The sequence below is a fragment of the Bombus vosnesenskii genome, unplaced genomic scaffold, assembly GCF_011952255.1.
Source record: "Bombus vosnesenskii isolate JDL3184/JDL3185 unplaced genomic scaffold, Bvos_JDL3184-5_v1.1 scf7180000013311, whole genome shotgun sequence".
Taxonomy (NCBI): domain Eukaryota; kingdom Metazoa; phylum Arthropoda; class Insecta; order Hymenoptera; family Apidae; genus Bombus; species Bombus vosnesenskii.
This window is the reverse complement of record NW_022882959.1, coordinates 53,589-76,691: the sequence shown is the minus strand read 5'-3', so window position 1 is coordinate 76,691 and position 23,103 is coordinate 53,589. Positions and strand designations below refer to the sequence as shown.

Genomic DNA, 23,103 nt, shown 5'->3' with positions numbered 1-23,103 from the left:
AACAGCGAATTCCCCTTGTATACAATTGCAATTACAAGAGTTGATTGTATTTTGTTCCATGCTTGGATGAATGATAACCAAATCACTGGAAACCACAAAAACTGTTAAAAATTTATTTAAACCATCTTTAAAAGCACAAAGAAAGTAATTAAAAAGGACTACACCTATAAAGGTCAGGCGAAAATGGAAGCGAGAATGGAATTTTCTCGATCGCGCGATGATTGCTTTCCGCCTATCTCGCTTCCCCTTGTTTCATCTATTCTCTCGGTTCGTCGAACTGTGCTGCTTACGAGGATTTAACCGCTGGGTCCCGAATTTCGTTGGATTAAAACGAGCGTTACCGCAACATTCGTTATTCGGATTTAACTTTTACTCGTGAAAGCAGAAACGCAACTATAACCGGCAGCGTTCCACGGTCATCCCAAGTATTATGGATTAGGCAGGATTCGTAAGATCCGGTGTCATCGATCGTTTATCCGTCGTTAACCTTCGCCGGTCCACAGCCAGCCGAAAACGGTATCGTGTATCGAGCGCGATTGCAACCCGAAGTCAAGTCCATCAACGCGGGCGGCATATTAACGCGATTTATCGGATCATCGTTACCCAGTGATATCGCAGCCACAAGCCCGCTAATACCCAATTGTCCTGTCAAAGTTGCGATAACCCGCCGCGACTACCGACTCTACTCCGTAAAGATACGAATCGACCCTGCACCGTTAAAAAGGATTATCGATCGTTCGATCGCAACGTCTCCGGCTTTTCGTCCACCTTGACCTTTTACCTTATTTACCATATAGAACTTACAGTTCCATATAGAACTTATTTCGGACACGTCGTTGCAAAAATGACAATTTCGAGATCGTTATTCCGTCCGGCACGCGCAACACAACGCGCAACGAGGTGTTGATTACACCTCGGAATTGAAGATTACAGCACCAGCGTGAACAATGCTACTTTTCGTTTGAAACTTTGCGAAGCGCTAACATTTTGCGTTCTAAACTTTCACCATGTTTATTAGATAGCATATTCTTCGTACAAAAGTGTGTTCCTTTTAGTCGCGTTCCCGATAGTACGTTGCGCTTTGTTCACCAACGTTTTGCCAACGCCAACGCCAACGCCAACGCCAACGCCAACGCCAATGTGTTTGCTAAAATACCAAAACTTTCTATCGATCAAGCCAAGTGGATTTTGTTAAATACATTCGTTGATAACAAACAACTACGAACTTTGTCTCTCAATCTTAACATACTTGCTGAAAACTAAATTTCGATTTGACTTTGCGTAAGTCTATCGCCCGAAGAGCATTTGTTCATACGGCTTAGATCGATCAGTTTCAGTCTTGGTTTTAGCCTCCGTTCGCATAGGATAGTTTTAGAGATGTTCGCATTTCTACATTTTGCTTCTACAGATTTCTCTGGCTAAAGTTGAGCGATTCATTTTTTAATATTAACATAGTAAATCGGGACGGAAAATTATCGTTTCACGAGTTTAGTCATTTCTTTAAATACGTTTACAGAGATCAATTTGATATAGAAATGTCAAAATACAAAATACAAAAGCATTTAAGTATTTAAGAATTATTAGTCGTAGAATCTATCTCGACAAATCAACAATTTTTATTCCTCCAGACGAATACCAGATGCCCTAAAATCGTAGACATTCCCTTTTATTATCACGTTGCATTACGCGGAAGGCATTCACAAAAGCTTTTCATAACCAGCATTACGTTGATCTGCGTCGCTGAAGCGTCGTACAAGATTTTCATATTCTCTATGAAAGGGTTACATTGTTAACAAGAATACGGCTGGCGATACGAAAGTGAAAGAAAAGTCTAGCTTGTGGCTGCTGTTCTACTTTCGAAATTTGTCGTTTATACGTGACTGTTTATCTTGGTGCATTGTTACGAGGCTTATTCACGAGGCTTATTCACGATCCCGTCGTTATTGCGTGGCTGGATGAGGGAAATTCACGGAAATCCGTTCGTGAGAAATACGCGATGAAGCTCTCTAACGAGAAGTACAATGGACGCGTGCAATACATTTTTTTGGTAGTCTGCGTCTACGAGTGTCTGCACGTGGGAACGTTGTACATGTATAATGCATATAATGTCGCGTCTGTTGGAAGCGCGTTTATGATATTTTGTGCAAACTGCATTTCTCCTTCCTTCTTCCGATATCGCTATCGTTATCGCCATTTTAATCAGCTACGTAAGAGAACTGGAGGAATTTCTTGAAATCTTTCCGGTTCTCTTACTACTTTTCAGATTTCGAAAGTTCGATTCGAGCCCGTTGAAAAGCGAGACTCTTTAGAGTTGTACAAATTCTTAGATTTTAAAGAACTTTCGAACGTTTGGTGACTATATCGGTCAAGTTTTCCAAATTTCAAAACTTTTTAGAAATCTTCTATGAAAGAATGCTTCTTCGCTTTCATTCCGCCAATCTTTACCAGAATTAATTAAGATTTTTCGATTAATTTTGTTTCTTCTTGCAACCTATCGTTTAATTAATTAATCCGTAATCGATACCCCTGAGTTTTCAACCCCTGAAAGTTACATTTTATTAAAAGAATCGAAGAAATCGATAAAAACGAACATTTGACGAAATACTAAGCAAGAATCAGAGCATCGAATCGAACGATGAAATCTGAGTTGAAATCCGTATTAGCAACGAACTAACGATACGAACAATGAAAATTCCATCTTCAAAACGAACCGAGATACTTAATTAAAGCAACCTGGTGCTTAAAAATAGCTTGGAGAAAATCGATATTTCATGCATATCGCAAACCTCGTGCAATACTACATTTACACTTTGTCCGTAACAAACGTTTTATCACGTACGTATTAATTCTGGTTCCGCTTTAAAAGAATCTCGATGAAACCTCCTTCGATCGATTCGTTTAATTCTCTTTTTATTCTGAAACAGAGTAATCCACAACATCCGGTTCGTTTGATCTGCACAGAGGTAGGTCTTGTTCCACTTGCAATCGTAAACCATTCGAATCGATCGTTCTCATTGTCAGCGTTATCGTGGCCATTAATCAAGGATGCCTTCGCGAATCTTGTCGCATTCATTGTTCCTGCGAGAGTGACATCGTTATCTCATGGTCGCGCCCTGGTCGCGCCCTGGTCGCCAATCATGCTCCACTTTCGCGCTTTTGTCTAGAAGAAATCGTTAAACGCGGATGTATCGTGTTCGTGCGACGTTAATTTGCGCTGACGAATCTCTCTCTCTCTCTCTCTCTCTCTCTGCGTTGATCGTTTGCCTCGTTATCCTCGGCCGGACGACGAAAGACTCTCCTTCTTTCTCCAAGAGTTACGTAGATTTTTCCCCTGATCTATTCGCGGATTCGCAGAATCAAGTTCTTCAAAAACTAAGAGGAACAAAGTTGATCGTGCGTGTGCGTGTTTAAAGGATTTCATTCGCTTCTGAAAATTTGGCAAACAGACATAGCTTAATCGTGCTTTGATTAGCTATTTTATTCGTATTAAACACCGTCATTATTTATATGATTATCGTATCTTCATTATTTATATGATTTATCGTCGTATTATTTTCTTCAATCTTTTCGTTTTCAGTGCAACGTTCGCCTTAACGAAACCGAGCAGGAAACAAAAACTACAGTGTCAGTGGTTCCAATTTCACTCTCCAATTTATACTCGAACGAAACGAAAAAACGAAAGAACGACAAGAGGGATAGAGAGTTGCCCTGTCGCGAGAAGGTTGTTACCGAGGAAAGTATCGTCGCCAACAATGGTTGCAATTAAAAACTTCCTTCTCTGAACTTCGTAGCAGTCTTTACGTATGGTCTGTTACGCAATCGGGTTATGCTACTTAGGAAAAAGTTTCCGCTCGTGCAAGCAGAGCATCTCCAAGACTTTTCCTTCCGGTTGATCCCGCCGAGAGTTACGACACTTCCGATGCATTCGACGATCCCAAGGCAACTTGTACTACTTGAGCCAACTTCCGCTAGCTAGGAGAGCGTTCGCAACTTTCTTTTGCCGGCTGATTCCAGCCCGGTGAGTTACAACTTTGCACTGTCCGCTCCGCTCCGCTATCGAATTTTCACGTTTAAGTAACGTTTCTTTCTTCTTTGGTACACGGGAAACGTTTTTGCATCGGCAACTTGACTGGAAACTGAACTTTCCTTCTGCTGGTTACGAGTGCCATCGAGTTACACCACTCGATTAAAGTTCTCTTTATCGTCGCAGAGTTATTCGAAGGTCACCGGTGAAAAATATCGAATCGCGTCTCTTGTCTCGTATAGAAAAGCGAGTTTAAGATACGATATGAAAAGCACAGAAGGAAAATGTACATTCCCGTCGATCTTTTCGTTATAATTAAACAGCAAGATCGTAACGTGGCAAAATTGGAAAGACAAACGATCCGTCAGGTTCAAATAAAATAGTTAGCTGTAAATAGAAAGACAATTTTGGTATCGTCGCATCGATCGACAACTTGCTGAATTTTCACGCCGCTTTCCTTCAAACAATAGGAAATTTCACTTATCGTTCCTCTGCTTGTAATCTTTGCGCGTCGTCGATTCTTCAAGAATTTATACAGCATTCTCTCAGTTTTCGATCATACTGCGATCTTAAAGACCTCTCGTACGCGTAACAGACACATTCTTGCCACATTCTCCGAATCGATTCTCACATGTTACCCATGCTCAAGCATAAATCAAGCATTCGCTCGCTCCTAAATCACAACCAATCCTCACACTCGTAGCATGTACAATTTAAATTTGCTATTTTCTAGAAATCCTCGATGAGGTTCCATTGTCGGGTGACCGTTGAAACGATAGGTCATACTACTTGAGAAACGTCTGTCCCTAATGATATAATACGTGTATGAAACGTGTATGATACACGTGTATGAAAACCACATATTCAGTGCAAAATACAATTACTCGGTGTTTCACCTGTTAATCGTGTCGAAAATCTCTTAACGTTGAATACAGAAAATATAACTTTATTATATTTCAAGGAGGTATAGAACTTATTTATAATCAGAGAAGCAGATTTGATAGTCTTATTTCAATGCCAAGTTCTTCATTTTGATACAGTTCTAGCACTTTTAACGATGAATTTTACAATCCCCACCTCTCCCACCACCACTCTCCTATAGCACGGTTAACACGTTTCGCGTTGTATCGAGACCGTATTACACAATTCCCCGCCGTGTTATGTGTATGTACGTATGTGCATCGAAATCGTATTTTCAGAGTACCGAAACCCGCTAAGAAAGGCTACAGTGTATTATTATTTATCAAATGTTAGCGGACGTTGCGTTTGTAAGTACGCAGCGTGAAAACTACAAAGTATTACAGCCGCAGACGTTAGTTTCTAGACTTGATTATAAGCATTATTATTCGTCAAATTGGCAAAGACTCCCCGTTTCCGATAATACGTTTACGAAACTTTTTTTTTATCTTCTCGATTGAGAGACACAGCAGCTTGGACTCGCTATCCGACCTAATATCCAGTTATGTTCGTTGAACAAAGTTCTCTTCGTGGCTAATACATTTAGAAGACGCTGCTGATCGATCCAACTGTGATTTACTACTTGGATACGGTCTATCCAAAGTCTTCTCCGCTGTAGAAAACCAATCTAGAAAGCTTTTCCATTGAATATTGCGAAATCGTCGATACCGTGTCCGCCAACATATAGGGTTATACTACTTGAACGCTGTTTTATTCAACAGTAATACATTTTAAAATTGCTTGTATCTATCTATGCCTGTGGCTCTCTGTCAGAATTTCCAACTATGCCGTAGTTTCTAAACATGAAATCAAAGAGAATCTAACATGTAGATGAATGCACATACTCTATACAGTTTATTTTTAATTCTTAAATATTTTCCCTCGATTTGTTACGCGAACGTTTCAAAGTATCGCGCGATATTTTACACGTAGAAGGGAAGAACGAAATCGTATCAGTCCAGAATTGAAAAAATGATTGAATTGAAAATTCAAGAAATCCTGGAAAATGCAGCAAGCTTGTTTTACCGCTTCCGAATTCGATCGATTCCGCCAACAAAGTCTTTGGTATAGCCAGAGACGCAATTATCTTTCATCTCTCGACAGAAGATAGATTGCTCGTTGTAACGAATTCGTAAGAAGCTCGAACAAGCATCTCCTAATTAAAATTATTTAACATTTAACTCGATGTCTCGAAGTTGCGTCGAAATTAAAAATAATTTTCCATTATTACTTTTAATTTTAAAGCCCTTTGTGTTTGAAAATTATTTCGTTAAAAAGAATCCTATTACAGCTATATTTAAATTTAGATGTTGCGCGTTCAAAATATCATAATATCATTATATTTTTTAAATCGATAATAAACGTCTGAATTACGCATCTTTTTCGCGCAACTATTCATAATTACCATATTTTTCGTATTCGTATGAAATACGTTAATTATATAAATCTGCTGTCGGTGAGAAAAATAAAGCAGCGAATGCGCGATGTTCACAATCATTTTAGTGAAATGTAATTGTTCGATTTCGCTGTTAAGTGTTATGTGGCGACAGACATCAAAGATATCTCCAGATAAAGCATAGACGTACCCTATAGCTAGACACGGCCACAAGAAGCCGACCGTAGCAGCAAGAGTAAACGAGGGAAAACTGTGCGCTAAGCTGGTGGTTTATGACACCCGATGACTGTATGCAAATAGACATTCTTCTCTACAAACCGTGACCCTGCCACAAACTCATCAAGCATAAAATAGAGGGCAATTGTCCAACGATTCTCGACAAAACTTCAACTTCGACCAAACTACTTCGTACCAAGATGTTATTATTATATCGGGTTAAAACAAGGTTAATTAAATTAAATCGACGTGGACATGAAACGACAACAACCAACGTGTGCCACGCTCTCGTGGAACGAAAGGGAGCAATACCCGGACAAACGGTGAACCAAGCAGACCAACTACCGTCTCTCAATTCCGTCGCAACGATGCCAGTGACGGGACAATTTGTTCGATAAGTGTCGCTGCGACTGACAGCCGTGAAATAGGCCGATAGCTTGGCTCTTCTTTTTAACCTTTCCTCCCTTTATTTCGTTTTCTTACAGCGAAATACGAGGGATGCTGTGTAAACGAAAACCGTACCAGCGCACTTTTACAATATAATTACGAGACACGGTATATATTTCCTTCGTAATTGATTGAAAATCGAGTCTCGTCTGCTGTACAGGATTCCACTCGTATATATGTAACAGATACGACAGGCTATTTTGCCGAACTTGAAGATAGCGCGAGCGAAAGAGAAAGAGGTCCGGCAGTCGGCTTAACGGAAGGAAACACGTCGGTTAGAATATGTTTGACGCAGCGACGGAACTTTTTTACTTTCAAACTTTATCGAATAAATGAAAAAAACTATTACCGATGTAATTCTGATTCCTCTATCTGATTGGAACAACACGAAACACGATATAATTTGCAGCATATTGGCTTATTTGACGACATTCGTTTATTTTCTTTCGCCTATCGAATATACGTACATGTGATTGTATGTGATTTAAAGTATATCGCGTTTCGTCTTATTTCATTCACAGGAATTATTTCCGATTACTGTTATTTAATATCCACCTCCTTTTTACAAATACGTACATACGTACAATCATATCGATGTATTTCTAAAAAGAATTTGAAAGACCGAAACATTTATCTGACAAAAATTTTGGAATAAATTTAATTGGGTCTTTTTTTGGATCAATGCCAAGGAAACGACAGACCATTATTTGCGTTTACGTAGAGGAAGCGGAACGATGCTAATACACGGTATATATAATTTTTGTAATAATGTATTACATATATATATATATAATCTTTGTTCTTTCTGTTTGTTTCTTTTTCCTTAACAAAGGCGAAAGTGAATAAGTTATTGCGTTACATTTTATTGACATTTTACAATATTTAAGGCTAAAAAGAGAAGCAGAAATTTCTAAAGAAATGAGAGCTTAAAAGAAGTTTATAACAGCGCTGATAGATGAATATCGTTGACAAGTCATTGCGTGGCAGTTGGAAAAAGAGGGACTCGGAGAAAGAGAGTGGTACCACACGAGATAGAGATAGAGAGAGAGAGAGAGAGAGAGAGAGAGAGGAAGACTGAGACGTCGCGAGCGCGAGGGGGAGAGGCCCGGCGCCGCGGCACGTCGCGACGCTCAGTCTACCGGCGTCGCCCGTGCAACATGAACGCTTCGTGCTGCTACTTTGCCGGTTAAAGTCGCGTGGAACCTCGATCTCTCACGGTCTCGCTGTCGACACGCGGCCTTATAAAATACAGCTGAATATTTTGTGCGTTATTTTGTGAATATTTTGTGAAATGCGGTTGTGCCGAGAACACAAGTTGGTTCGTTCCGATACGACGAAGAATCGTGTATTTTCAGTTTACGCTTCGTTGTGGCGTTTTGACACAATCTCGAAATGATCTGCCCCCTCACTGGTAATTTGAAGCGTGAATTTTTGGTGAACAGTTATATATAGTATAAAGGGAGATTTAATAAACGTTGAATTTCACTTTTCTCTACATCGAGCGAAATAATTATAATCACCTAAGAATCCGGAGTCTTGAAAATATTTTTAGAAAGCCCAACATTTTCCTGTTCTTTGGCACGTTGCTCGGAATAATTGCGGACGATTTTTAAGAACGAATCAACTTGGCTTTCCTGGCTCGTGCTACGCATCGTCGTCTATGCAAGTACAACAATTTTATTGAAATAAGAACAAGATATACTCGAAAGAGTCGCGCGAATCTTCTTAGAAAGATTTAATCGATCAATTTCTATCGATAAAATGGGATTATCGAAAATGTTTCAGCGCGGAATCCTGCGATCAAAATGAATATATGATCTCTGTTGTGGTTGCAGTTTTCTAGTGTTAAACTCGATATATGTAAATTGCCAGTACAGCGAGGATTGTAAAATTTATGCTTTTAAAAACTGGGACAATGGTTTTTTAATGATCGTATTTTTGATTCGTATTATTTTGATTCGTCGTAATTCGAAGGTGGAATTTTATCGCAAGTGGAAGAAAACCCCCTCTTTCGAGGGGAGAATTTTTCACGAAGAAACCAAGTTATCGAAGTAACGAAGAATTTACGAAAAGTGGACGAAGCGGTAAAAGCTCTGGAAATATTTTCACCGACGCGGATTTCACGTTGCTTCTAGCTTCTTTACTTTTCTTTCAACGACATCGATTCGTGTCGGAACACTTTGCTTCGAAAATTCGTCTGGGACGTCTCATTGTCAGATAAATATCCAAAATCGCTTGAAATGCGATCTCGTTAAGTTACTCGTTATTTCTAAATTCTCGTGAATCAACTATATCATATATTTGTCAACGACTATTGCTGTAACCCGTTCCTTTATTTAGAAATCTTTCCCACGTTGCTATATCGCGCAACTTTAGTTTACATCTCCAATTCATACGTGTGTATGTTGATCACAGGAGGTGACATTTACCCCGCTTTTATTTTAGTTTACAAGATTCTATCTCTCTCTCCCTCTCTCTCTCTCTCTCTTCCTCTTTCATAAAATTATGGATCAAATCGTGGATCATTAATAATGTCTGATTCATCGAATAGATAATATTTATGGCATATTTCCAAATTAAATATAAATGAGCTTTTAAAACTTTTCTTTTTTATTCATTATAAATACGGATCATGATTCTTTCTCTCTCGTTCACATTTACTCCGTAAGAGAAAGAAGGAAAGGGAAGAGATACGTACTCTTCCTCTATCACGTATATATGAATAGCGCGACATTTTAAAATTGCATCGTCACTTTTATTAAAATTCTACTATTCATTGGTCAGTTCGTCAGTTGATTGGTGTTCGCTTTCCCAAAATCATTATATACAAACAGAAGAGAACTCGTTCATTATCTGTCTGTAAAATTAGAAGCACGTTTTCTGGAATATAAATAAACCATTCCGTAATACTTGAACGACTTTTTTCTCTCATTGTCTAAATTTACTATCGTGGCCAATGAAAAAAAAAGACAAGATTCTGAATTTTTAATTTTTTACTACTATTTACTTGCAACAAGGTTATTCTGCATAAATTTGATATTTTCATCAATATTTTAGAAAATGCAATACATTTTAATTTCCAATGCTTCATTGACACGCCAGTGCCACTTTTTTCTGAAATCACTAAATATAAATTAACGTTGCTGTTCGTACGTGTGCAAATATTTTCCTCCACTTTTATCAACACGAATGCTACTACAATAGTATTACACATGCTATTAATATATATGAATTAGCGGTATAATAACGATATAATGATGAGTGTAATGATTAAAACGATCAAAAGAAAGACTCGGCATCATCTTACGTCGTGCGAAATTTAAATAGTTTACTTGAAACTTCAAATCTATGATATATGAAAATTAAATACACGGTTCGTGCAAGTGTCAACCAGTTTGAAATATTATTGCTAGAATTAATTGATAGTAGTCTTTCTATCTATGCTGCATCGTCTTAAACAGAGTGTGACAATCAGACGAGTCGAGGATAACGAATTTCTTAAATAAGAAAATTCTTTCATAACGTTTGACACTTACAAATGTCAACTTTTAAATTACATATTAATATTTTAGAAGGAAATGTTATCGCGTCGCCGTATTCTAGGACAATTTTAATAAAAGATAAAGTCGGAGTTTCCTATTTGGAGGCCATCGGTCAGGAACACGATAAACACGACACGTTTACCGTCTTTTACACATAAGAGAGTAATTATCCTTACGTTTCAGCAGTCAATCAATATACGTTATCGTCAGCCTCTTCAACGTTTACGTATTTGAACATTAAAGTATTAGTCGGATCGAGCAAAAAGTGTTAGAATTACGGGGGCCGATGTTAATTAAGTCAAGCTAACATAACAGTTAAATTGACATTACTCGCAGCTTACAAAACGTTATACATTGCCTTCTTCAAGCGTTTCGTATTAAGATGCTTCCTCTTTGCCACCAAGTGACATAAAATAAGTCGGAAAATCAACAAATACGTTATATCTTCGTTTTATTGTCATCTTCGTTTGGAATTTCGTATCTATATGACATTCTATTAAACGAGTGTCCACGTATCTTACAACGATGATGTACACGGGATACTATTTGTCCATTAAAATAACGTTCGCGTTGAAGTTTTTCATTCAGGAAAAATGAACGCGTTCAAAACTCTAAGGTTAAAAATCTACAGACGCGTTAAAAGAAGCAAGTTTCTTTAATTTCTGACATTATCGATGAAAAATATACAAGAATTTATTATTTGTGTAACGGAAATGTTTTACCGTTGCCGAAATGCAAACAAAAAATAGATTTTAATGCGACTCGGGAGAGGTCGTTCCAGTTTTACTACGTTTACGAGAGAAACATAAACATTTCGTAGCACTTTGTAGCATTTCGTAGCACTTTGCAGCATTTCGTAGCACTTTGTAGCATTTCGTGGCATTTCGTAGCATTTCGTGGCATTTCGTAGCATTTCGTGGCATTTCGTGGCATTTCGTGGCATTTCGTAGCATTTCGTGGCATTTCGTAGCATTTCGTGGCATTTCGTAGCATTTCGTGGCATTTCGTAGCATTTCGTGGCATTTCGCGGCATTTCGCGGCATTTCGCGGCATTTCGCGGCATTTCGCGGCATTTCGCGGCATTTCGCGGCATTTCGCGGCATTTCGCGGCATTTCGCGGCATTTCGCGGCATTTCGCGGCATTTCGCGGCATTTCGTGGCATTTCGCGGCATTTCGTGGCATTTCGTAGCATTTCGTAGCATTTCGTGGCATTTGATAGGATTTCGTAGCATTTCGTAGCATTTCGTAGCATTTCGTGGCATTTCGTGGCATTTGATAGGATTTCGTGCGTTTCATTCGAGAGACGAGTTCATTTCACGCGTTACGCGAAAGACAAGACGTATGCAAACGCGGAAGTTGTGACGCGTTATATCCGGGAATCCAGGCAGACGGAAAGTCCAATAAACGTTATAACGTTATAAGGAAGGACAGAGGACAACCGAATGCAATATTTCGTGGCGTCAAAAGGACGTGTCTCGTATCTTTTGTCTATGTAAGATTGCAAACTCCCCGTCACACGAGTTTCATACAAACAATGACTGTGACTGTTACTGCTACTGTTTCACCGAGAAACGAAGGAATTTATTTAAATGTACCCTTTATAATTTTCTATTCAGCGCGAAGATGAATATTTTCAGATAAACCCACGTTATGTAACATAATATTACGACGTGAACAGGAATATAATGTCTTATTACTAAAATAGTATGTACCGAGAATATTTTATTTTCCACAAAGAGAATGTAAACAGACTCGAAGTTTTTCCCTGAAACGCTTAAACACCCGATTGTCAAAGCGAGTTCGCCTTTCTTACTTGCAGTTTTCGTTGCAATAAATAGTAAGTAATCGCGTTACAAGAGTTTCTTTCATCGCGTCAACATTCGTTGATTGTACACGCAATAAAGAAAAATATTATTATTGACAGAAGAATTTATGAATTTATGAAACAAGTAGAAATGTTCTTTTTATGCAGCATACACAGACACAGTCAACTACTACTTGTTACGTATAAAAAATGAAATTTCATCAAAAATGGGTATACAATGTTTGTGCGAATAGCCATCGATAAACGCGTACACTATACACGTTTCGTGCCCAACACAAGATACTGTATTCACATGCCAACGAACGTCTTTCTTCCATACGAGTTACACGAGCTCGGTTTCCCAGTTTTAAACATACATCATGCTTCACGATTACGCAAACCGTTCTTTATTTTTCCGCAAGTTCGTCGTTTGATCGTGAGCAAGGACGTGTGCATACGATTGCGAAAGTACGTAATTCATTGACAGAACGACAAGGACTGGCACGCGTACGTAAGAGGCTTTATCGAGAAAATAGATCCGTGTCGGTCGATGGTTAACCTCTTTATTGGTGAACCGACTGGCGTTCGTTCCGCGAGTGCGTTTCATTACGAACGCTCGCACCGGAATCGCCTTGGAAATCGTTGCTGTAATTCGAGCCTTCCGGATACAAGTCGTGTTATTAGAAATTATAGCCCGACATCATATATACATATATACATATATACACAGTTCGGCGACATTGCTAGCCAATTTCTTCAGAATGTAAATAATATACCGCTATCGAAACGCGTTTCACGATCGCTGGATGATACGTTCAAGGTACGATCTGTACAAGGTAATTCACGTTATTGCTAGACAACGTGTACAAACCTTTTCTCATAAATATGTATCCGATAAGTATTAGAAAATGACTTTTTCTCCTTTCGATCGATTCATACTACGTTGTAATCATCCATTACACCTTCCTGAATATTTTTCATTGCACGATACAATTGTTCTTTGTTTAATTTACTTATATCGTATAGATACCAAGGCAGTTGCTTAGAATAATTAATCGAACAAACGTTAGTCAGGCTCCGATAAATCTTCTAATAAGAAAAGAGAAGGAAGAAACAATGTGCGTGGATACACTTGCGAAAAGAATTGTGTCACGCAATGATAAATCTTTTTCAAATATTTGTGGCTTAGCACGCTATCGTAAACGCTGCGTAGACCCTACGTAGACGCTACGTAAACGCTGTGTAAACACGTAGCACATAGGTAGTAGGTATGTATGTATGTAGAAATTTCTTCTTGCAGTTGTTCTATGCAATTGACGCTTTGCTCGTTGTTCTATGATTTCGGAATCGCTCTGTACACGTACTGCTTTCGCCCCGTAGATCATCGATAATTCACCGATCATACGTATCGAAAACAACTTGGAAAATATCAGTGTACAAAGGGGAGTCCCAGATCCTAGTAATAGGTAAATTACGATCGCAATATATAACGTAAAATTCTACTAAAATCCTTGGTTCGCGTTCGAAATTGCTGATTCGTTTATCCGCTTGGAAATTGCCGTCCGTTTTGGTCCGAACATTGAGGACCGACCGTGACAAATAACAGCGCTTTATAGGTCTTTAAGATTGGTGTTCGTGTTAAGGGCAAGGGCCTTTCGATGGGACAACGTGTTTGAGTGAACGAGCAGTTTGTGCTTGCGTTTGGAGGCCTCCGGACATTGGGCAGGCTAATTTCAACGACAACGCTGCAAGCTTAATCGAGCTTTGGCGAAACGAAAAACTCGTTCATAGTGCTTCGCGTAATAACGACAACGAACCTCGATCTTGCCGATTTTTTAGATTCTGCGTTCTTCTTACTTTATTTTGAATTAATTTGCGCGTGATTTTTCCATCAGCCAACAAATTTCCAATTCTTAGTAATTCTTCGATAAATGGAAGATATGTAGTAGGAGGAGTGCGTTTTCTCCACTATTTCGTAAATTATTAGTTACAACTATGAGTATAAATTAACGATTCGACAAAATCTTTCTTAAAGCGGAGAACATTATTGAAGAAATAACGACAATGGACTCGTTGCTATTTAAATATCAGGTTTCTTTCAGGCCACGTTAAGTCTTTAGCAGGCAAACGAATATTTTCTTTCAGTTGTTCGTAACGTGAAATGTCATTTTAATATAGGCAGAAGTAAAAAAATCACACCTCACGTTTACACGACTCGCCTGAAAAATCAATTAGTCATTATTCTAAGAAGGCATGAGTTCACTCTTCCGAAGAATGCACGTTCTTACGATTACGTAAATGTTTCTACGTTTGCAACTTAAGTATTATCATTTCGTTGAATATTCAAATTATACGAATCGTTTGTTGTTCTTCAGCTTTTAAGGATACCTGCTGATTCAAATCATTTACATTCTCTTTTAAATGACTCATGACAGATTATTTCGAGGTTATTTGATTATTTTGATGAAATAAAAACTCATAGATCTCTTTCATTCGCCTATGTATAGACAGGATGCAACGTAGCAGTACTAATATATTTTTCTTAATACGTATGTCGAAAGCTAACAGTTTGCCGCGCTTTCGAAATCGTAATCCTCGAGGCACGTAAGCTTTCGATCACAAGGTATTTCAATTTTCGCACGCCACCCTGCTACTTGTCCCAATAACTTTCTTTCGTCCGTTACCGTAGAAAGTAATGCCGACGAGGACAGCACTCGTGCGGATAAAAACAACACGAGAAAGAACGAAATAAATAAGTTAATGTGATATCATACGTTCCAAAAACATTATACTTGTATGGATAAAGCTTAGCGTGGAAAATCACAAAGAAGCCGAAATCAAGAAGAATGTCGATGAAAATCGATCAAACAGACGGAAATACGCGGATTTTGCGGCGGTTGCACGTCGCGTCGTATTCTACGGTTATCCGGCCCGATTCAGCCTTATCGTCGCGAGCGATTTGCATACGCAAACGTCTGTCGACATCCAATCGCGGCCACCGTGTCGTCTCTATGAATATTGCAGTATGTAGATCCAGCCCTCTTGAACTTGCTCTACCGTCGCTATTATTTTCTCTTTTTGCCAAGTCACCGTGTGCCTTTTTCACCCGAAGGTCGCTCTTCCAATCCCTCGAACGCGTTACTCGTTCCTACGTCGTACGAAGCGAATGCACGATCGCCGGTCCCTCCAATTTTTCTCCCTTCGAAGCAACTTAATGGGAATTTCACGAAACTTTTCACCTGCACGATAAGTGATTTTTAAGAAGAGGCCGTCGAATGCGTTTTGTTGCTTCGCGTTGTGCGTTTACCAAGCTGAACAACGAACAGGAGAACTTATTATTTCTTATTATGTTAATAACAACTTATTATATTAATACCACAAAACGAACAATTCTGAACGTTCGCGTTTTCCAGGATCGAACGGAGTATGCAGACTGTGTGGGAATAAATCTTCTTTCGGTATTTCATAAGCGTTTGTGGTTCGAGTTGCGTTCAATATTTTCTCGTAGCTGGGTCCTGCTTAAACCCCTTTAAGCATCGAGCAGTTCAAGTATTTCGGCATTATCGAAAAATGATAATGCAACTTATTAAAGACTTATTTCGGTTATTCGAAAACATTGTTGCTACGTTGCGGTCGGCGCAATAACCAATAAGCTTTGTCGAAAAGGCCAATCTTATGTCGTATTCCTATCAAATCGATTTTCGATAGAAGAAGAGTAATAAACCTTCTGTACTAGAAGTAAATGGAGTGTAATTTCACATTCGGTAAGGCATAAGACCGAAGATGGTTGACAATAGAGATTTTCATTGAAACGGTTGTCTCGTGTTTTTGTAAAGAAGACGCGACCCACTAAAATTAGGATCAGTTTCATAAAAAGCAAATACACGTTTATAGCTTAATTACCCGATATTTTGCTAACGCAATTCTTGCACATTTTTACAGCGAATCCTCCTGAAGTCGAAAATTTCATCTTGAACGGAATAGTTTTCCTTTTTCCATCTTGCACCGGTCAAAATAATACAAGAGAGGAAAGAGGTGGAAATCAGTAAAGATAGGACGTGCATATTGGAAATTGGAAATTGCAAGCACGTTTTATTGGCTTTTGGAAAGTGAGACGTTGAGAAACGTCTGCGTAAAAGGGGTGAGAGTAAAATAGACAACAAACAAAGATAATACAATGGCTGGCGATAGTATTCGCTGCATTCTATATCGAAACGAAGAAATTGAAACGACGGATGAGTCTATTCTGCAAGTGCTGTTTGCGAATCATCTGGTCGACATTTGCTCGTCTGATCGCTCGATACTTGGCTCCCGATAGGACGACACGTTCCATCAGGTAATTATCCGTCTGCACTGAATTAATCGCTCGCGTATTTCACTTTGACCGAAGACACGCCGGTAGAAATTTTGCTCCTGCATTTAGCTTATATTATATTATACATACGTATATCGTGTTGATTTGTGGCTCGATACTTGAAATATCTTTGCTGTCTATCGCGTAATCGTTCTTTCTTTTTTCTCTCTTTTTTGATGTATTTGAAAAGCGTCACGAAATTTCTGATTTCAACCGTCATCGCTTTTCCGAAAGCATGATAAGCGTATCTAAGTTCGCATTTTATACGAAGATGTAATGTTTTCATTATTTCCAATCTAAATCAGATTGGTCAATCAAGCGTTCAATTATTGTCTGTCTACTTCGAGTACGGGATTGCCAATCGTCGTTAGATAAGAACAGAATTTTCTCTGCGATTTATTTCCACGTCATTAAAACAGATATATCGAAAATGTTGCCTTAAATTCGAAAAATAGAAATTACTCCTACATATTCTACATGTCCACTCTTTCATAATCAGTGATCTAATCTTATTGAATAATGCGTTTGATACTAGCATTGCGTTCATCATGCCTGATGATAAAAGTTCTCTTCGTATTCACAAGCTTCGTCAAGCATCGACGCGACACTCGAGTTTCATTGACTGATGAGAACAGGCGAAAATTGATTTATTAACGTCGAATGACAGCAACTATTCGCTTCGTTCGTTCGTTCCATCTTCATCGTTTGTATGCAATGCTCCGCGTTTCACAGTGAAGTTGACTTTCATTGACGTTTCAGATCGTCGCGCTTTGATATCGTCAAACTCCTACAATTCTTCTACAGTTCGAAAGACTTTTAAATCGCTAAAACTAAAAGATAAAGCCAAAAGACACGATCTTCGAAATTCATTACGGTAATGGTAACGGAACACATCGCTATCGCGATGATCAACACATTTTTGGCCACGCGTTTCCAGCATATCCCGGAATTTTTTTCCCTCCTACTTTCTTCGTTTTCCGCTTTTCCCTTTCCCCTTTTAAGTTAGCCTCATCCAAGCTGCGTGATCTGTCGTCGAAGCGAACCAACATTTTACGGCTCTTCTCCCGGCTCACCGAGTTCTGGAACAAGCGATTCAGCAAATGTGGATTGTTTACTTGAACTTTATTCGACCACGCATTCGCGCCACTCATCCTCCGTGCCAGTTGCAATCTCATCACGGTCTCGTTTCGCCGGTTTCGATCGTGTTTTAAACTGGTTGCTGACTCAAGCCCTAAATCGATAAGTTGCCGATCAACTTATCGCCGGTTAATCGAGTAGATTAAACTAGGCTTCGCTACTTTCCGCTGGCCAACAAGAGACGCGGTGGTTATGCGATTTGGTTTGTCAGTATTGTACGTTTAGTATTAGTACGATGAAAATAATCTGAATTCAGGATCATTGTGAACCTATTATTCAATCATCAATCAAGAATCAAATTAATTTGTTGGAACAATTCTATCTGTACAATAAAGTAACGGAATTGCAGTATCGCTATGCAGTTATTAAGAGTGCTAGATATGGAAAGGTGTACAGAATGCACGCAATGTATGTTATACACGAGCGTGCAAAATGTCTGAAATGCCTGAAATGTCGGAAATATCGGAAATGTCTACAGTAAAATGCTTGTTGTAATATTCAAAGCGTGAAAATCGAATCTCTCGAGGGGTTCTGTTTCTCTAGCTGTGGTCATAGAAACGTGCATAAAAAACATCGATAAAATAATTGATTAACGAAGATAATAACATTTCCGTTTCCAATCCTAATTAGCATACGATACGTTTAAAACGATAATCAATATCGATCATCAATATCGATAAAAGAAGGAGCTTCTTTGCAAGATTCTGCTAAATGATTACGCTTTATATAACGGAACAAGGTTAACAAATTCTCAGACAACATTGCAATGTCCTTTTTACGTGAAAACGGAGGGCCGTTTCTTTGAAAACAGAAAAAATCACCGCACGATGGAATTGAAAGAAAAAAATGGAAAATGGAGTGGGCACAATGGAAAAGATGTATAGAAATTTTCAAGCGTAGTTTAACACGTGTCGCGTGATCCTAGCCTTGTCGCGCATCTGTCCGCATCGAGGAAAGTGTGTCTTACGCAAACCGATGTCCCTGAGACGATGTTAATCCCTATTTATACCTATAGCGGCTACCAAAGGTATTGTCACGCTTACTGGCTTTGTTATAACGTTCGCGTACTGATTAATTAAATCCAATTTAATTTTCTGTCATTCATTTATATATAGTATCATTTATATATAGTATCATTTATATATGGTATCATTTTATATATAGTAGCACGTTTATATAACTACAGAAATTTGATACTGAAAATGAAGTAGAAAACCTGACGAAAATCTACGATCTACAATTTCAATACATATATAGCATAATGCATGTTTGTTTTCTAATTCGTTTCAACGTTACTCCGTAACGCTACTCAATATCGATTGTCATTAGCGACACTGTAAATTTCACTTTAAAATGTAGTAGTAGTAAAATATACTGGAATAGAGAGAGGAAGCGAAGAGAGATTCATTCCAATCTATTATTCCGATCTATTCCATACATTTGTCATCTTGCTTTCGCCCTTGTCCTCGCAACATGTGTTAACGATATTCGGTAATGTAGACTCGTGACAATGTTGAACAGACAGTTCGTGATTTCAATGGAATTGCGCTCATCAGCCGCCGCAAGTCAGACTCACGAGGATCGTTCGAGTTTTGTCCAAGCTTAGGGGGCAAGCGATCGATCTTCGATGAACGTCAAAGGAATTCCTTCGAACGCACCAAGTCCACTTTTCACTTTCCACTTGGTTGTTTGATCGTATTAGCATCGATTACAACTCGTTCGGCCAACTCGTTCTATTAACGTATAAAATAAATCTATAACGTAGAAAATAAATCTTCCTTCTTATATTTCGCATCTTTTGCTCAGCTCACGCGCAATATTGCCCCTTTTACCTTCGCTCTACATATTTATTGCGTAGCTTTTTCAAGCTCAGCTGTGTAGCTTTGCTTTATACTTATTCCGTATACCCCTGCTCCCTGCTCTATACTTATTCCGTATTTATTTCACTCTGTTTAGTGTTTTCGTTCCGCGATATGTATATTGCTTTCCCTATATTTCGTATATCTTGTTCCGTTTAGCTCGTGTAATATGTTTCTCTCATTCCTATTCTTCCTTTATTCTTTTCCCACGCTATATATACGTACATACTTCACTTTTCTTTTACCTTTTTATTTTACTTTCAAAGCCAATTTCCGCCGTCTGTCTATTTTCACTCATTATTTCAACTTCATTTTTAGATTAAAAGTACAGTTGTTCAACTTTTCTTTCAGTACTTTCAATTTAACCTTCTTTTACTTTATTTCAAATATTTGAAATCCCATTTTTTTCACTTTATCTTCATTGTCTATCACTGATTTTTATCCCAAATAGAGGCTGAAAATCAAAGATCATAAATGCACGTTCACACTTGAGCGTTTGAACCTACACAGTAGAATAGGTAGAATAGATAGAATAGGTAGAATAGGTAGAATAGGTAGAATAGGTAGAATAGATAGAATAGGTAGAATAGGCAGAATAGGTGGAAAATATCTCACGACCATGTATCGTATACCCTACATAGCTTACCAAGATGCGAAAAGATCGTAGCAAGGATATGAAATTTACACTGTACTCTGTTCCAATCGGCAAAATCTTATCATTCTCGCAATATACGATATTCCGAAAATTTATCCAGTGGCGAATTACAAGTGAATGTAACTATACATTAAGCAGCAAAGACTCCGCATTTCATCGTAATTTAACCGGGGAGTTAACCCGTCTTTCTCAGTTAATAGGTTCGAAGAGAAGCGAAAAAGGAACGAGATAGGAACGTTGAACCTTGGGTGGTGGCGGCAGCCAGTGGCCTTTAAATTATAGCCACGATCATGAATATAAACCGAGCTGATTCCACGAACGTGAGGGTGGAATCGTTGATGGGGTACATCTTAACGTAACGATCGGTTGCTTGATGAAACGTTAATAACAACTACATAGATTCCAAGTAACGAGCGCCTCGTTTCTCTGCCTCGTTGAGCCAGCTAAATAAAAAGCGTACGCTTGAAAAGCAGATGTAAATGTAGCAGTAGTTGAAAGCGTCGCATAGCTTTTAATTACCTGAAAGACAGCGAACGTTCAGCCGTTTAATTTTCTATTTTCTTAATTCTCCTCGTCCGGATTTCCTTTTTTCTTCTTGTTACTTTCAAGTTCAAATATTATTTAGCTACTTCGAAGTCGTTAATTCTGCATTTCGAATGACTCGATTAGTCGCGATTCGTCGATGTGGCAATTTTACATAAACACCTTCTTGGTCTTTTCGATTCGACAACGAATTTGACCAATACTGCCGAATCGGTAACGACACGAAGCAGCATTCGCGCGATTCCTTCCACGTATCTTCATCGAAAAATCAACTCTACGCTTATTTCCTTCGTTTATTCGTCTATTCGTTTATTCTGCTATTCGTGGAATCTGGCGAGCTGCACACGAATACGTTTCCCACATTGTGTTTTGGTATTGCACGTCGTCGTAAAGAAAGTATGAATTACCTTCCTATCAGATTCTCGTGTCTCGATTCAGAAGAGGTGAAATAACGTTCTTTCACTTTACTATACTCAGCATTTACTTTTGACCATCTGCTACAAAGAACGCAACGAGATCCAACAAAATAAAACACAACTAAGAGGCTAATACTTGTATATACAATCGTTACATTATATACATTATATACAATTCAAGTAGCTACAATTCAATTTTGAAAATTACACGGAACGCTAACCTTAGATTTTAAATTTTCACGATGGCTGGAGATGCCATGATATTCGCTTCTCGGAAGCAATCGTGTTTGCATTTTACATTTGCATTTTACATTTGCACTTTGCAATTGAACTTTGCGCCAACGTTTCGTAGGCATTGCTGTCTCCTATCATACCGAGCGATGTTTCGGTTTCGATGTTGCCTGATCAAACTGATGACTCACTCAACTCGGAAGTTCCAACCGGATGCTCGACCATCCGCTAAATCTAACCGGAAATCGTTTCATTTGATTGGCCAATCGGATTAAAAAAACCGAGAGGGTGGGTTGTCAAATCGAGTTGATGTTACACCCTATTCCGTTCTTCCTATTCCAGTTGTTTGAACGTTATTAGTCGTTGTGCTATTAGTCCTTGTGCTATTACACGAACGAACGATCGAGTCGGCGTTCGCTGCGAGTAATTACGACGTTGATTACAAATTACCATCTTTAAAAAAGCTGCACTTAAGGTAAACAAGACAACAACTTTTAACGAGGGAAAAATTTTGCTGTCAAATCGGATAATGTAAAACGTCACTAGCGTGTACTAGAGTAACTGGCAATAATATTCAAAATCTGTAATATTCCTATAACGATTATCGCAATTGCCAGGAGAACAAATAAAATTCACGACGAGAGACATTTATACTCGTCCAGTGTAGTCGGCAAAAGGGTGTCATTAGTACATTTATTAAAGTAATGGAAACTGCAATTAAATTAGCGCGTTCAAAGCAACAGTGTTGATAAAACCTTCTACCTCTTTCCAGGAAATGGCTAGAATTAGAACAGGCTAACGGGACCAAACTAAACAGACAGAAAGAGGCAAAAGAATTTTTATGTTCTTTAGAGTTATCATGTAAATTGATTTTGTCTGCTTTATTACGAGCATCCGAACGATCTATATCTGCTTATAATAATATTATTATATCGCTATCAGCTCACGTTCTTAATATAATGCTAAAATGTATCGTATCTCTCTTCGTATTGCCGTGTTACGTACGGTATGATATCACGTTCATAACGTCATACTATTATTAACATGTCAATTATCTCGTATTTTATATTATTACATAAAGCACGTAAAGTACGTAATTATTTTGTACAGAATCTATTTCAACGTAAGTAACTATACCGTGTACATATATAATGTAACACATATAAATAATTTTTCTTCACGATCACGCGCAAACTAGTTGCTATAAGTACCTACTTTCCTGTATCAGCAACATAGTAATACATTCGTCGTTAAAAGTATTCCAGCCTATTTGCCTAACCCCCGTCTGAAACAAATCGCTATATACATATATATATATACATATATATTTATTATAGAAGAGATACTAATCAGACGAAGAGAAAAATTAATCATTTGCGAAACGTTCTATCGAGTTCTATTGAACTTTTCGTAAAATTTTGTTGTAAAAAAAGTCTTCGTAAAGAAGTTGAAAAAAAAAGAAAATTATCGAGGAAGACGAATTAAACGATCCGTTTAAACGAATTCTTCTTGCTGATTGCA

At 38.3% G+C, this 23,103-nt stretch overlaps 1 protein-coding gene across 3 annotated transcripts in view; it reads left to right on the top strand.

Moving 5' to 3' along the window:
- LOC117234911 (octopamine receptor beta-3R-like) overlaps positions 1-23,103 on the top strand; it is a 96,695-nt gene that overhangs the window by 39,975 nt on the left and 33,617 nt on the right. Inside the window, exon 1 of one of the 3 annotated variants that reach the window (XM_033496495.1) lies at positions 8,972-9,124. The exons of the other annotated variants lie outside the window; for them this stretch is intronic. The gene's annotated coding sequence lies outside the window, so the exon portion shown is untranslated. Of the gene's footprint in view, positions 1-8,971; positions 9,125-23,103 lie in introns of those variants that run through there. 3 annotated transcript variants of the gene reach the window in all.